Here is a 14619-nt window from a genome sequence, read left to right as displayed (position 1 = left end):
GGTCTCTGGAGGGGCTCTAATCCAATCTGTACAATGCCCTTGCAAGGTGAGGAGATGCTGAGACTGACACGCTGGGATGGAACAGCAATGTGGAAACATGGCAAGGTGGGGGCAGAGAAGTCAGCTGCAAGCCAAAGAGAGGAGCCAAGAACAGGCCCTTCCTACATGGCCCTTCCTTAGAAGAAACCAACCCTGACCATACCTGGAGTTCACACTCTGACCTGCCAGGACAGTGAGTTCGATTACTGTTGTGGTGAGTCACTTGGTTTGTAATCCACTGACACGCAGCCCTGGAAGCACACACAGTAGTGTTTGGTCACAGATGTCATTGTACCTAGGCATGTTTCCTGAAGTTTAGCAGTGGTCATATCATATTCCAAATGCATTTCTGGATCTCCGGCACATCACATCCCAGAGTAGGCAGGTAACACTGATTAGTGTGGGCCAGAACACCATGCTCAGGGACCTAGAAATTCCTCACTATTCTTGAAATTCTTGATGAGATTTTGAACAGTATCCCATATTTCCTTTTGTACCAGCTCATTAATTCATAAATCTAAGCATGCCTCCACTCTTCAGGGTAAGTGAGGTTACAAAGTTACACAATTACAAGGCATTTGTTGAGCACCTGCTGTGTGCTAGGCTCTTGGCTCTGAGATACAGAGGAGGATTCAACTCAGCAGTTGCCCCTATGGACCTAAGATGAAGGGGCAAGGAGTCTACTTATAGACAGTGTCCATAAGTGGAGGAGGCAAAGGAAGGTGGGAGAAATGAGGAGGAAACATCCCCCTTGGACAGCATCACATTGGCCTTAGTCACATGTCCCACCCCCACTCAATGCTAGACATAAAGAAAGTAGTCTGCTCTTGTATCTCCTCTTCCAATGATGCCATGCCACACCGACAGATACAGTAACTGATTTCCTATATAGCACAAAAATACCAAGGGAATGTGGAGTGGTGCATGGTATATTCACACCTGATAATTGGTGCAGGCTGCAGGTACTTTGTAAAACAATTTTAAAGCTTAGGTTTTCAGCATGTGGCTTCAGAATTACATAAGGCAGCAGGGGCAGGTGGCTAGGGGCACAGAAAGCCTAAAGCCAACAGCAGAGATGCAGAGAGGGAACTGGCACTGGGCATTTTAAGTACTTTTAGGAGCAGTCATGTCTGGGTCTGTTCACGAGACCATAGTGGCTTCTCAGACAACCCTGAAGGGTCTGCTCAGCCATTGATGTCTCGCTGCTGGCAAAGGAACTGATACAAATGCCATATGCTTAGGAATCATGAGTGGAGGCAGCGTGACTACCATTTGCACTGCCAGTAAATATGAAATAGCTCCATGCCCATTAAATACAAGACCCCCTTTACTAGGCCCAGCTTCACTCTCCAGCTGGATGGGTTTTGTTCCTTGTCTGAGAATCTGCCCCTGATTTGGCTCAGATAGGTGTTGCCGCTCCAATAACCTCATTCTTTTAGATGGCCATTATTTTAAAGCAACTATGAGATGGGTACGATGAATCGAATGGAATTCTTGTCCAAACTTTCACTCAAGTGACAACTTAGCTGGGCTGAAAACAACTGCTCCTGCCTGCACCAGCCATCCGGCCTCCAAGGTGCTGCAGGTGGCAGGGACCCCGCTGGCCAGTTCAGCACCATTCAGCATCCATGTCAACCTCACGCGCCTGTTCGCCTGGCTGCCCCACAGGCCATCACACAGAGGGACCAGACTCCATTATAACGTCTCTTAGCACTTTCCACACTTCCACACCGTGTCGGTGGGACACCTGGCTGTGCAAAAGGAGACTGCAAATGGAATTAGAGACATAACATCACCTTGCCTCGCACTCCAGCAGGGCGAGGGAAGATGAGCCACACCAACCAGCCGGGCTCATCCTCCCATTTCCTCCGAGGTCTCATCCTAGGCCTGCTGCCCCCCTCCAAAGTTCCACTTGGATGGCACTGTCACCCACGGTCCCTGAGTTCAGCAAGAGGGGAAACTGAAGCAAAGTGCCACGATCCAGAGCTGCCCCTGTACTAGCAGGGTCTGGCACCTTTCAGGGATCATGGTGGGAGAGTATGCGTGCTTGGCATATTTTCTTCCCATGCCTTCCTGAAGAACACAGCAGCTTAGTCTTCAGGTACGACCTGTCGATGGAGAAAGCTGGGTCAGGCAGGCAGAAACAAAATGCTGTAGCTGTTTAGAAAGGGAGACACAACCGAGGCATCCGTCTTGTCTGTTGGATTTCACCAGACTTGCTGGCTCCAGGCTGTACTTCCTGTAGTCCGCACTTTGCCGAAGCCCTCCCAACTGTCCCAGGCAGGAGAGAATGGGCCCTGCACTAATTACTCCAGAGGCCAGCTTTCTATGCCTTTGAAGAGCTCGCTTTGATGTGATGCAATTCCACTGCCAGGCCGGCTGTGCCCAGATTAAGCACATAATGAGCAATTCTCACCAAGCAAGGGGAGCATGGCCCAGGCAGCCGAGTGGAAACTCAGCCCACGCCTGCCTGTTCCAAGCTGCCACCCACCCAATACCTTCCAGAACTCCTGCACTTACTGGTTGCCTTGTGTGTGTGTGCCTTCCCATCTGTAAAATGGAACCAAGGCAGTGCCAGGGGCAGGAGCTCAAGAAACCCTTCTTCAAATACTCTTGACAGCCTGAGTGGTCTATTTCCTGATCACAAAAGGAATCAGCCAACAGAGCATCACATTGACATGCAACCAGGGGCCCTTGTCTGGAGCAAGGGATTCACCCTTCTCACCTGAGAGTCCCACCTGCAGAGACAGGATTACAGGAGGGGCTGCATGCAGAGTGGCGGGGCCAGGTGTATCCTAGAAGCTGCTCAAACAGCACTCTCTGCTGGCCCTGGGATCACTCTCATGGACATAATCTCACAGGGGACAGGGGAACATGGGCTCGGGACAGCACCAGGCGGCAGAGGCACACACATAGCCCCTGGTGCCTGGCGGGTCCATTTGCCATCTGACTGCCACTGGTTTCCTGAAGTCCTAAAATCCCAGACCTGGGATTCCTTCCTGGTTTGATGTGCCATGATGCTGACAACTTTCTGAAAACAGCAGAACTAATCTCCCAGGAGGAAAAAGCCAGAGAACAGGAAGCACTTTCTCCTTTCACAGGGGGGAGGGCCCCCTGCCTTCCAAGGATGCCTCTTTTTCTCCCTAAGTTGCCTGTCATTGGCCCACAGACATCATACTTGGAAGGTAGAGCGCCCTGGGACCAGGCGATCCACAGCCCCTGGTTAGGGTGCCATTAAGGACCTCTGTGTCCCCTGTTTCCAGAACTCGAGGCCCTGCGTTTGGCCCCTGGCTCCTGCCACTGAACACCAGGAGAGGCGGCAGGTGATGGCTACTCAGATGGCTGGGCTCCTGCTGCCCACATGGGAGGCTGCATGTAGTTCTGGCTCTTGGCTTTGGTCAGTCCTGTGCGTTGTCAGCATTTAGGGATCTCACACTCTCTTTCTCAGTCTCTCAATGACTGAAAGCACAGAGCTCTTCAGCGGGCCGGGGACTCTGTGTTCAGGTGGTTCCCGGGACCCGCCTCCAGGCTGCCCTCTGCAAACGTTCACCTCCACTGGCCTGTCATGCGGTCTTCCACCGGCCCTGTTCTGTTTGAAAACAACCTAGGTCTAGAGCCCACGTTGCTGTCTCTCCCCTGACTCTCGCAGGCACATAATAGGAATGTAAGCAAAGTGTCTGAGATGATTTCTCTTTTAAATTAATTAATTATATTTGATATTTTAAAAAAATTATTGACATTGTTTACAGTTGAGAGGGGTATGTGCCCATGTAGGTCTCTGATCAGGGTGGCAGGGTGAGCACATGGAACAAGATGGGTAAGACAAATGTTTCAATGTTTTTTCTTTTCCTGTAACCTTAGAGGGAGAGGAGGAGGGGCCGCTCCTTGCGATCAAACCACATCAGCACCCAGGGATGTGGGGACAGGCAGCCATTTGATGATGCCTTCAAGATTTTGTTGGCTTCTTTGTGCCAGGATCAAGAAAATCTTTCCAAGGTCTATTGGCTAACCAAGCCTACCTTAGTGCATCCACAGACCTAAGGAACATGGTGCTAGCTTGGCCAGGATAGTGGTCCAAGCTGTTCTGCTTTCCATCCTTTGATGTGGCAATTGATATCCTCTGCTAGACTAGATGAGTTGACTGTCATGTTCCCTGTGTGCAGCTGGGCATGCTGCTCACTGCACAGGCATCAGTCACTGAGGAGATCCAGTTCTGACACATGCACCCCAATGACAGATTGCAAGTATTGTGTCCCACCTGATAGCCGGGGTTTAAGTCCAACAATCGAGTTGAGTCACCCAAGAAATCTCACTGGGGGTGACCCTACACCTGACTCGTGTGTGTCAGCCAGTGCAGGGTCAGGCTAAGTCTGTCACCTGCACCAGCCAACACACACACAACAGTAGATATAGCTACCTGGTCAGTGCCTCCCCTAACCCCATATCTCTTGTGAATTGATACGTGCTGTGGCCTAGCCCAGCTTAGCCCAACACAGGCCTGGTCTTCATACACACCAGTAGTTGCTACAGCCTAGTTGGGGTGACCTGCTCCCCAAACCCCCACCAAGCCCACCCCAGCCAGTTTTGGTATGTGCTAGCATGTGCTGTAGCCTAGACCGGTTCATCCCATATCCCATCTGGCTCTTGTGCACACCCATGCATGCTGGCAGCTTGACTTAGCCCAACCCACACCCAGACACAGCCCTCACATATGCCAATGGGTGCTGTTGCCTTGACCACCCTGGCCTGCTCCTGCCGTGGTTCTCACGCTCACCAGTGGGAGCTGCAGCCTAACAGGGGAGTCCCTGAAGATCCCCTACCAGACCTAGTCAAAGTCCCAGATGTTGCAGTTGCTGGTGGGTGCTTCAACCCAGCCTGGCATGACCAGACAGCAGTTTCAGTTCTTGCTGACAGATGTTGCAGCCTAGCCCAACTGGCCATGGCCCACGCTCTATCCTGGCTCTTGCGCATGTCAGTGAGCTCTAAAGCCTGGCCCAGCCTGGTCTGCCCCAGATCTGGCCCACACAAATGCTGACAAGTGCTTCAGCCTTGCTTGGCATGGCCTTTCCCCACCCGTACTCCCAGCCCTGGCTATTGTGCTCTTCTAGTGGAAAAGAAATTCAACAAGTTCTCCACAAGGCCCACTCCCTGCCACAGATTTCATACATGCTGGTGGATACTGTAGCCCTGTTTGCCATGGTCTGCCCTCAGTCCTGGCTTTTGGGTGTTCCGGCAGGTGCTGCAGCCTGGCCCAGCCCAGCCCTCCCACAGCCCAGCTCCCACTAATTTTAGGTGGGTTCCATGGGCTAGCCTGGCTGAACAAATCACACCCCAGCTCTCTTTGCAAACCAGTGGGTACTGCAGTCCCACAGAGGCGAGTCCACCTGTCCCCAACAGAATCTGTCCCTGATCTGGTGCTTTAGCATTCTGGTGGTGCTGCAACCCAGTCTGAACTGTCCCACCCCTGCTCCAACACTCACATATAGGACTGCAAACCAGCCCAGTGAGACTTGCTCCCTGAGCTCCAGCTTTTAGACATGCCATCAGGTGGTAGGTGATGCTATTTAGCCGAGTCCAGGTCTTCCATCTGAGTAGGTGCCTTGGCCTGACCCAAACATGCCTCCAGTTCCCTGCTTCAAAATCACTCTGTCTCAGCTCCCTTGCCAGAGCAAGCGCAGTGACCCGGTCCATGGAAGTCATTTCTTTCCTGTCAAACATGCCCTCAGCCACTCCGACTCTAATACATCCACAGACCCACTTCTTTAGGCAATCTGCAGCCCCGCAACCCAGGGACCAGGGTGGCATATCCCAGTCCGGTGCTCCCCACTTTCCTCACATATTAAAAAAATGTATTAGGCAACTATGCTGGCACACTAGTATAGTCAACAAGGCCTAGAATGCCTACCAGCTATTGGCTGCTTTTCTCCCAGCAGTGTAACTCTTGCCAAGGTACAAAGCAATCTAGGCAGTTGCTACATCTGGTGATGAGATTATTTCTTAAGAGTAGGAATTGTGTGTGGGGGGAGGTGGGCAGGATAGCGCCCCAGAAGGAAGTGCTGAAGAAGGGTTGGCCCTCTTCTCCTACTCTGTGGTATGTAAACCAGCCTCATTAGCACAGCTCCAAAATCCCTCAGAGAAGCCGGCTCCGGATGCCCTATCCAAATCAGGTGGCCCGTTAGCTCTCACAGCGCCTTTGTCCTACGCCCCTCCACCTGGCGAGTGCCCTCTGGTGCCCACTCATCCTCCCATTTCAGGAAACAAGTGGTCAGAGAGCCCCACAGCTGCCCGTGCCCCAAACTCTCGGTGAGAGCTGTGCATGAGTGGACAGCATGGATTACCCACATGGCTTTGGGTCCCTTCACCTTTGGTACCCCAAAGTCCAGAATACATACATGTCGCTGGGAAGACAAGACCCCTCTGCCCCCCTGCACATGTGGTCTCAGCTCCCATCACATCTTTTACTCCCAGTTAAATCAGGTGTAAGTGCAAGGAGCCCATACAAGCAAATGTTTCCTTAAAATAAATCATCCTCCTGCTCCCCAAAGGGGACTGTGTCATATTTGGGCACTTGGCAGGCAGTTGCAACCCCACCAACCTTCTACTCCTGGGTCTTCCCTCCCACCATCCAGGGAGGCAGAGCAAATGGTGGCAGGGGGAGGTCACGGCGGGTAGCCCTAGTCATGTCCCTGACTCTGAGCTGATTGCCTTGCTCTCTGCTCTGTTGGGAGGAGGTGTGCTAAGAGCTGGATGCTCCAGGCTGGGCCCGGAGACAGAGCAAGGTGTGCACTTGTCAGAGGCAGCTTGGCAGAGCTTTCCTCACCTATTGCAGATGAGGCCCAGCTCAATCCACAGCCCAGCAGCAGGTATTCAACTGTGTTAGCAGTTGCAAGGAGGCAGCCTGGGGGCCTACTGAACCACAGGCCTGAACAGCACACACAGACTAGTACCCTTGATAGAGAAGGATTGTGAGAGCCGCCCCCACCCCCACCCTCTTGCTCTCCTGGGCCTGCTGCAAAAGAGGGCCCTGGAGAGCCCCTAAGATGCATTGCATAAAACCCCATTTAAGCATCTTTCTCTCTGTGTCCGGGGTACCAGGGCCAGAAAAGTAGCAACACACAATCACTTGAACAAGCCCTTACTGTCTCTTTATCTTCACTGCAAGCCTCATTTGGCCATTAGGGGGCTTCCAGCTTGGTTACAGGCACCTTTGCATAGGACCATGGTACCTGGACAGCCGCCTCACTCCATATAGTGAAGAAAGGGTGGCAATGAAAACATGGCCTTCCAGAATGGACTCTGCCTCTGTCCCTCTCTAGCTCTTGCTCACTAGAATTCAGTGTTTCTGGTCCTTTTATTTTATCCTAGAGCTCAAATCTGAGAACTTAGGCCCCTTGCACATCTTCCTAGTTTATTAGCATGGAGAAAAATGGCATCATCCACCATGAGCATAAGAACAGAGTCTGGATTTGGAGAAGTGCTTCCGGTTAGCAGGGCAGTGCTACCTGCACTTGCACTTGACCAACAGGGAGTCCTGCTGGACTGTTAGCACCAGCCAGGAAGGAGGACAGGTATAGGTGGTCTCAGATCAACTCAACACGAGGAGGCCACACTGGGTGTCCGGAAGCTGCGTGTGGGTGTGTCTGCCCAGCTTGTGTGGCCAATCCTATGAAAGGGTGGTGCACACCACACTGTAAGCTGCTTAGGATGCAGTAGTGACTGAACGCAGCTGCAACAACCAGGCTGATACCTCTCTGTGCTGTGCTTTCTCCTGCAATGTTAGAGTACATACCTGCTACCGATCAGAAACTTCTTGGGGAACAGTTTTCCATCTCACGCCAGCAGCAGCCTCATCTCTGTCCTACTGACTCAGCCCTCCTGCTTGCACCAAGAGGCCAAATCCAGTGGCTGACCAACACCACTTGGGTGTGTTATGACAGTCTCAGGATGCCCATACAATGGCACAATCATCTTGTGACACATTTCTCAGGGCACATCCCTATGGTTAAGTGGCACATGACTGCACACACACACACACACACACACACACGCACAACAGAATAAACTAGATGAAGACATTAGTGTAAAAGAGAGAAAGAGAGCATGCGTGTGCACAATAGCAGCTTAGTCCCTAGAAACTTGGGTTCTGCATGGGGCAACCCTGATATCAAACCAGGGGGAGTCTGATTTCACTCACAGTCATGTAAAAATGTTTTTGTATTTCACCCCCTATCCCTCCTGCCCCCGCAAATCCCATGTCCAGAGCCTCTTGGACTCGCTCTGGTCTCTGAATCTAAATCCTCTATAGAGATGCAAATGTACTGTGCCATTTTATTGCTTTCTCACAATTCAAATTCAGCAGCTGCACCTCCAGTGGTAGCATGAGTGGGACTGGCATGGTTTCCAGGGTACCTCTGCACCTACCTACTGTATAAACTCAGGCTGGTTTGAACTTCCCTGAGTCCGGGTTACCTCACATGTAGTCTGGAACAGCCATGCTACATCCTGGAGTCATTCGGAGGGCTTTCAATGAGACTGTGTCTAGACAGTGCTTGCCATGTCCAGAATTCAACCAATATTCATTGTGGTTATTCCTACCGTTGATCTCACCACGATGAATGACCAAGTTCAAACTGTCGGTGTCCACCTTGGAACCCCTGCCCTAGCGCTTTAGGCTGTGTATATGTTGGCACACTGCTCTGAACCCCATAAAAATGTAACTCAAGTCATTTCAATTAAAAAATATTTTTCTACAAAATGAAAGCATGAGGAAGCTCCAGAAAGTTCATGTAAACTTGGCATTATCGTTGAATTCCATTTTTTCTCTCGTTTTTCTAGAGTTGAGTTAAATGCAGAGCTACAGGAGGAGAGGGCAAGGGAAAGCACTTGAATCTGCTGGTTAATTTCAAATGCCCACAAGAGCAGGAGCTCCACCCCAGTCTCCCGGCTGGGTGCCGCACCTGCTGCCTTCCCAGGGCCACGAGTGGCTCGATCCCGGGTTCTCTGGCAGGACATGGGCTTTTCAGGCAGCAGCCTAACCTACACAACATCCACCTCCTTATTCAATTTTCACACAAACTTCACCGGAGCATCAGAATCAATGCTTGATGTCTGAATTCTGTGCATCAGCTAGATTGTAAAAAGAGAGAGAGAACAAAAGAGAAAAGAAACAGAAACCAAAAGGGGAACATTTCTTCACCCACTGGCCAAATGGCTCTATTGTCTGCCTTAGGGAGCTGATGTCTCAGTTTTGCTATCTGTAAAATGGTTAGGTTGTACTGGCTGAATCCTGAGCGTCGTCCTGGCTCTGACCATTTGGGACTCTGTGAATCTGACCTATAACAGTCCTCTAGGAAGACAGTATGGGCAGAATCCTGCCTCACTGTGGATAAATCCGAGCTCCACAGAATTCCTCATGGAAATAAATCATCTTTTCATATAAAATCTTCTGAAGACCATTTCAGGAAGAGTAATAGGTCTGCCAGTCCAACACCTGCAGGGTGGGTAATAATTTACTTAGCCCACTGACTTGGGGGCAGGTCTTACCCATGATAAATGGCCCAATTAAGCATCTGCTAATCACAGCACTATCTCATGGCAAGGTGGACCTGGACAGCTCGCCAGCAGTTTCTCAGGGAGATAACATCACGCATTCCCCAAACTGCCAAGCAGGAGCCGCTCCCAGCCCTGGCAGCAAGACCCTGCCCTTCCTGGCTTGGGCCCCCAACAGTTGTTGGGAATATCCCCATCACCCAAGCCAGGGCTGGTCCGGGCCCCTCCCCCATCAACCTCCCTGTAACCTCGGCTCCTGAACTCATGTGTTCGTCTGCAGCCTTGATAATAAAGCAACATCTGCAAAACCTACAAGAACTTTACTGCAGTTAATTGAGTAATTGAAGCAAGCTGCAGGGAGGGGTGATCTATGGGCCTGGGTTGAGGGCTGAGAAGGGAGACAACGGATTTATTGCAAAGGCCGTGGGCGGCCTTGGGTCTAAGCACTGGTTCACGGGAAGTTTGAGGTCATGTAGGATTAAAATATCTTTAGAAACAAATGGAATAATTTGATGGAAATATCAGGAACGTTGTGCCAGTGTATGCCAGGATACCAGGTGTGATTTATTTACTTGCATCCAGTATACTTTTTAAGGGTGAATGTATACATTATTGAGCCAATGGCCTCCCCTGCCTCTATCTTTCTATCTCATCCTGGTGGTTACGTGGAGCCCAAATAGAGTTAGGCCTTCAAGGGGCTGGCCATCCAGAAACAACACAGGTGGTAGGCAGGGCCAAAGATATTTACAATCTGGCAGTTGTATTTGTTCAGAAAATGGGCTTATTAGAGTGAATTGCCATCGGTGGTGATATCTTCATGTAATCTGAATAGATCCATAAATCTGCATTTAAGCACAGTTCACCACCTTAAAGTCATTGAGAACAAGGTAATTGATTTGCTGGCCCGGCAGAGGCCAGATCTGTGTGTTATAGATGCATAAAATCGCCTGCCTGGGCACCTGGCATGGGCCAGGCCCAGCGGCCAGCCCCAGCACATGCCCCCAACATGCAAGGGAATTGCCATTTGGGAAGATTATTACTCCTTTTGTAGTTGCTCCACTGCTTTATTAAATCCCAAATTCCTTACAAAACTGTACAATTTTAATAACTCAAATCCGTATGGATCATAAAGCTGTCTAAATATACCTCGCGCCCCGGGTATCAGACAGATCCACGGTTGATGATGTCACTGGGTCTGATTAACCGGAACAGGTCACCCGACGAGATTTTATTACAAGTGTCATTTAGATTTCTGACAGCTTTACAAGGCTTAATGGCTTTTTATTAAATACGTTGTGTTCAAGCAAGCTGACGGTCAGCCAGGACGCCTTGTAAATACAATGCCACGGAACGTCCTTAGACGCTGCTGAGAGAAAGCAGAAGTGGTGGGGGACATCTCTCCCCGTCCCCAGTCCCATCACTCAGGGGGCCCTGAGGTCACTGCCTCCAGAGATGGAAGACAAATGACCCCTAACGCTAGCCCCAACAGCTCTCCGAGCCCCGCAGGCCTGCCCCAGGTTGGCCCAGATGTTTCCCTGTAGAGTTCCCCCAGAAGATCAAATTCCTCCATCCAGGGGGTGATCCATGCCAGCCCCTGTTCCCCAGTCCTTTCCAAAAAAAGACTTTTCCCTTGGAATCAAGGTTGGATTTGCTGCAATTAATATTCTCTGTGGGCTACCCAGCTCAGTAGCTGGACTCACACAGAAGATAGAGGAGTGGGCTTCCTGTTCTCCACCCTGACCCCTCCCACCCACATTGCTACCCTCAGACATTGGGTGCTAAGCTTGGTGCTCTTGGCGAATCACATCACTCAATCCGTATAAACTAGAACCAGCTCGTCTAGATGACACTTTCTTTGCTGCCAGCCTTCTGGGAAGGATTTCCTCAAGACCCCACCTGGGGCCATCGGAAGTCATGGACACAGCTTCTACATGAGGACATCTCAAAAAGTTCATACATGTGTCTAGGTAGGTGCAAAGCTTTTGTGAACTTCATATATGGTTTCCTCATAAGAGGCACTGCACACGAGCCTTTTGAAGGCTCCTGGTCTTCATGGATTTCAAAATGTTCTTGCCTCACTATCAACGTATCTTCTAGTGAAATTTCCAGTGAGCTTTTAAAAGTACCCTCGTCTATAAGATTCGGGGCTCGAGACTTGACTTTTCCAAATCTGGTGTATCTATGACATGGGGTGGGGCTTTGCAGAGGAAGAGAAGAGAGGGCATTGTGGAGTGTCATCAAGGTCACCAGCAGCTGTGACCGTCCCCCGTGGCTCTTACTGCTGACGGTGAGGCTGGCGGTGATTCTGGCCAGAGCCCTCCAGCAGCTGAAGAACTTACAAATCCTTGCTTGGGTTGCACCCCACCTCATCCCGGCACGTCCCGTGATTCACAGGTGAAAGTGCAACCAGTTGTGTAATGTGCCAGACCAAAACACAAGTGGAAATCGGGTCACATTCCAGGAGCCACCCCCGAGAGAATCGGGGGGCTAGCCAGGAGACTGCTCTCGCTTAGGGTGGGCTGGGTCTCCAGGAGCCGCTTCTGTGCCTCTGTTTCTCAGCACTGCCACCTCCACCAGGTTTCCTCTTCTTTGAAGCCAGGCTTTGCAGAGCTGGGAAAAGAGCCAAGCAGATGCGTGGCATCTTCTCCACTCCCCTCCCCCGGCCTGTGGGGAGAACAGGGTGACCAGGACATTTATGCCAGCTGCTCCTAATCCCCACTCTCAGGGTCTTAGCAGAACAATGATTTTAGGGAAGGGTGGAGTTTCTCAAACTCCAAGCAGGCACAGACCCATTGGGAAGAACAAAGAACGTGTGGGCTCTGGGGAGGAGCCACCTTGAAAGCCAGCTTGAGAATGAGCAAATTCAGAGTGTCATTCTCCAACACGAGGTGTTGTGACAGCAGAGAAGATGTACATAGACACCTGATTCCAGAAAGACCGGAATGATACTACCATGAAAACACGACGTTTTTAAGTTTGGAAGGAAGTTATGGCTTCCCAGGCTATCTCTTGGCTCCACTCTGAGAGTTTCTGTGCTGTGGGGGTCACTTGGGAAGGGCCAGTGCAGCTGGCAAGGCTGATCCAAGCCATCTTCACCTCATCCATCCACCTTGTCACCTCTCACCCCGAGGGAAGGGACACCTGGCTTGGGGTCTCCCGTGCTCACGTCAAACATGCAGATGGCAACTGGGAGCTATTTTGCGCGAGCCTACACCTACTTCGCTCACCCGGCAAGCCAGGACCTATCTCTCTCACTCTCACCTAGGGACAGGTAGAGCCTTAGTGCCTGTCCTCTTTTCCTTCCAGAAGCCCCAGCTTTGGCTCACCATCTCAGTGGTGGATGCTTAGAGTTCCACCTGGCACTTTAGAAAGTCATTCCTGAATGATTCCTTAAAGTCATTCTCTTTAAAATGATGAAAATTTGCTGCCCAGTGCCTTTTTAAAAAAAATTTATTGATTTTTATTAGAAATGCAGATTTACCGAGAGAAGAAGGGACAGAGCAAAATCTTCCATCCTCTGGTTCATTTCCCAAATGGTAACAACGGCAGGAGCTGAGCTGATCCAGTGCCAGGAACCAGAAACTTCCACCAGGTCTCCCATGTGGGTGCAAGGTCCCAAGGCTTTGAAACACCCTCTACTGATTTCCCATACAGTAAGCAGGAGCTGAATGAAAAGTGAAGCAACTGGGACACGAACCATTATGATATGGGATGCCAGTGCTTGCAGGCAGAGGATTAGTCAGTTGAGCTATTATGCCCTCCTTCCATCTCCAATGCCATTTCTTTTTAACGATTTATTTATTTTTATTGCAAAGCCGGATATACAGAGAGGAGGAGAGACACAAAGGAAGATCTTCCATCCAATGATTCACTCCCCAAGTGACTGCAACAGCCAGTGCTGTGCTGATCCAAAGCCAAGAGCCAGGAACTTCCTCCCGGTCTCCCAAACGGGTGCAGGGTCCCAAAGCTTTGGGCCGTCCTTGACTGCTTCCCCAGGCCACAAGCAGGGAGCTGGATGGGAAGCAGGGCTGCCGGGATTAGAACCGGCACCCATATGGGATCCCGGTGCGTTCAAGGGGAGGACTTTAGCTGCTAGGCCACGCCGCCAGGCCCTTCTCCAATGCCTTTTAATGCATCTCCTCAAACAGACCCTACCTGCCACACCTTCTCTTTAGTCCAAGACCTCACAGTCTCATGGGACAGATGCCCCCAGGAACAAGCCAGAAGTAAGCCCACCCCATCACGTTGGAGACTTCAGACAGTGAGTTCAACCCCCGAGGCTCACTGGGCATTGTGACTCTTTCCAGTCAGTCACCATGAGGGTGGCAAGGAGTGCTAAATGAAATTGTCCCTGCACCTGGCATGTGCCCCAACACCGAAGGGGGACTAACTGATCCCTCTTCACCCCTGTGACTGACTGTGAGTCAGAAGGTGCTCTGTGTTTCTGTTGCCAGCCCCAGGGCAACACAGTGTGTTTGGATAAAGCAGCATGCGAAGGATGCTTACGTGTCAGAGAATCGGAGATGGTGCCAGGATGCTTGGATCTCTGCCCACTGAGTGGTGAGCAACATTCTCTCCATTTGCTTCGCTCGCTTTTGGGTCAACATTTACCATTGGTTCCAAGGCAGCAGCCTCCAATCCCTGGGGCCATGGGAATCTCTTCAGAGGAGTACAGGCACGCCACCTTCTCGTATCCTGTCCACTGGCCTCCCTGCAGCCTCTGTGGGCTCCTGACATGATTATCTCCCTCTGTCTACCAGAAGTAGTGAGAGGGCGAGCCAGGTGAAGCCACATCCCTCTCCCAGGCTGAACCTGCAAGAGGTCTCACCTAGATCATTGCAAAGGGTGCTAAGTGGATGCACCCCAAAGGGCCAAAATGGTGGGAAGATTTGCAGAGATCTGGAATATACTAGGCATGCTGATGGACAAGGTCTTCCTGTTAATGGTCTAGTAATTCTGTCAAGAACCCTCAGACCTCTTCCTACCACAGATATTTTTCCAGCCACCATCTTCGTGACCCCCAGCTGCTAA

Source organism: Ochotona princeps, chromosome 13 (genome assembly GCF_030435755.1).
Source record: "Ochotona princeps isolate mOchPri1 chromosome 13, mOchPri1.hap1, whole genome shotgun sequence".
NCBI lineage: Eukaryota > Metazoa > Chordata > Mammalia > Lagomorpha > Ochotonidae > Ochotona > Ochotona princeps.
The sequence above is the reverse complement of the archived record's forward strand: the minus strand, read 5'-3'. Positions refer to the sequence as shown.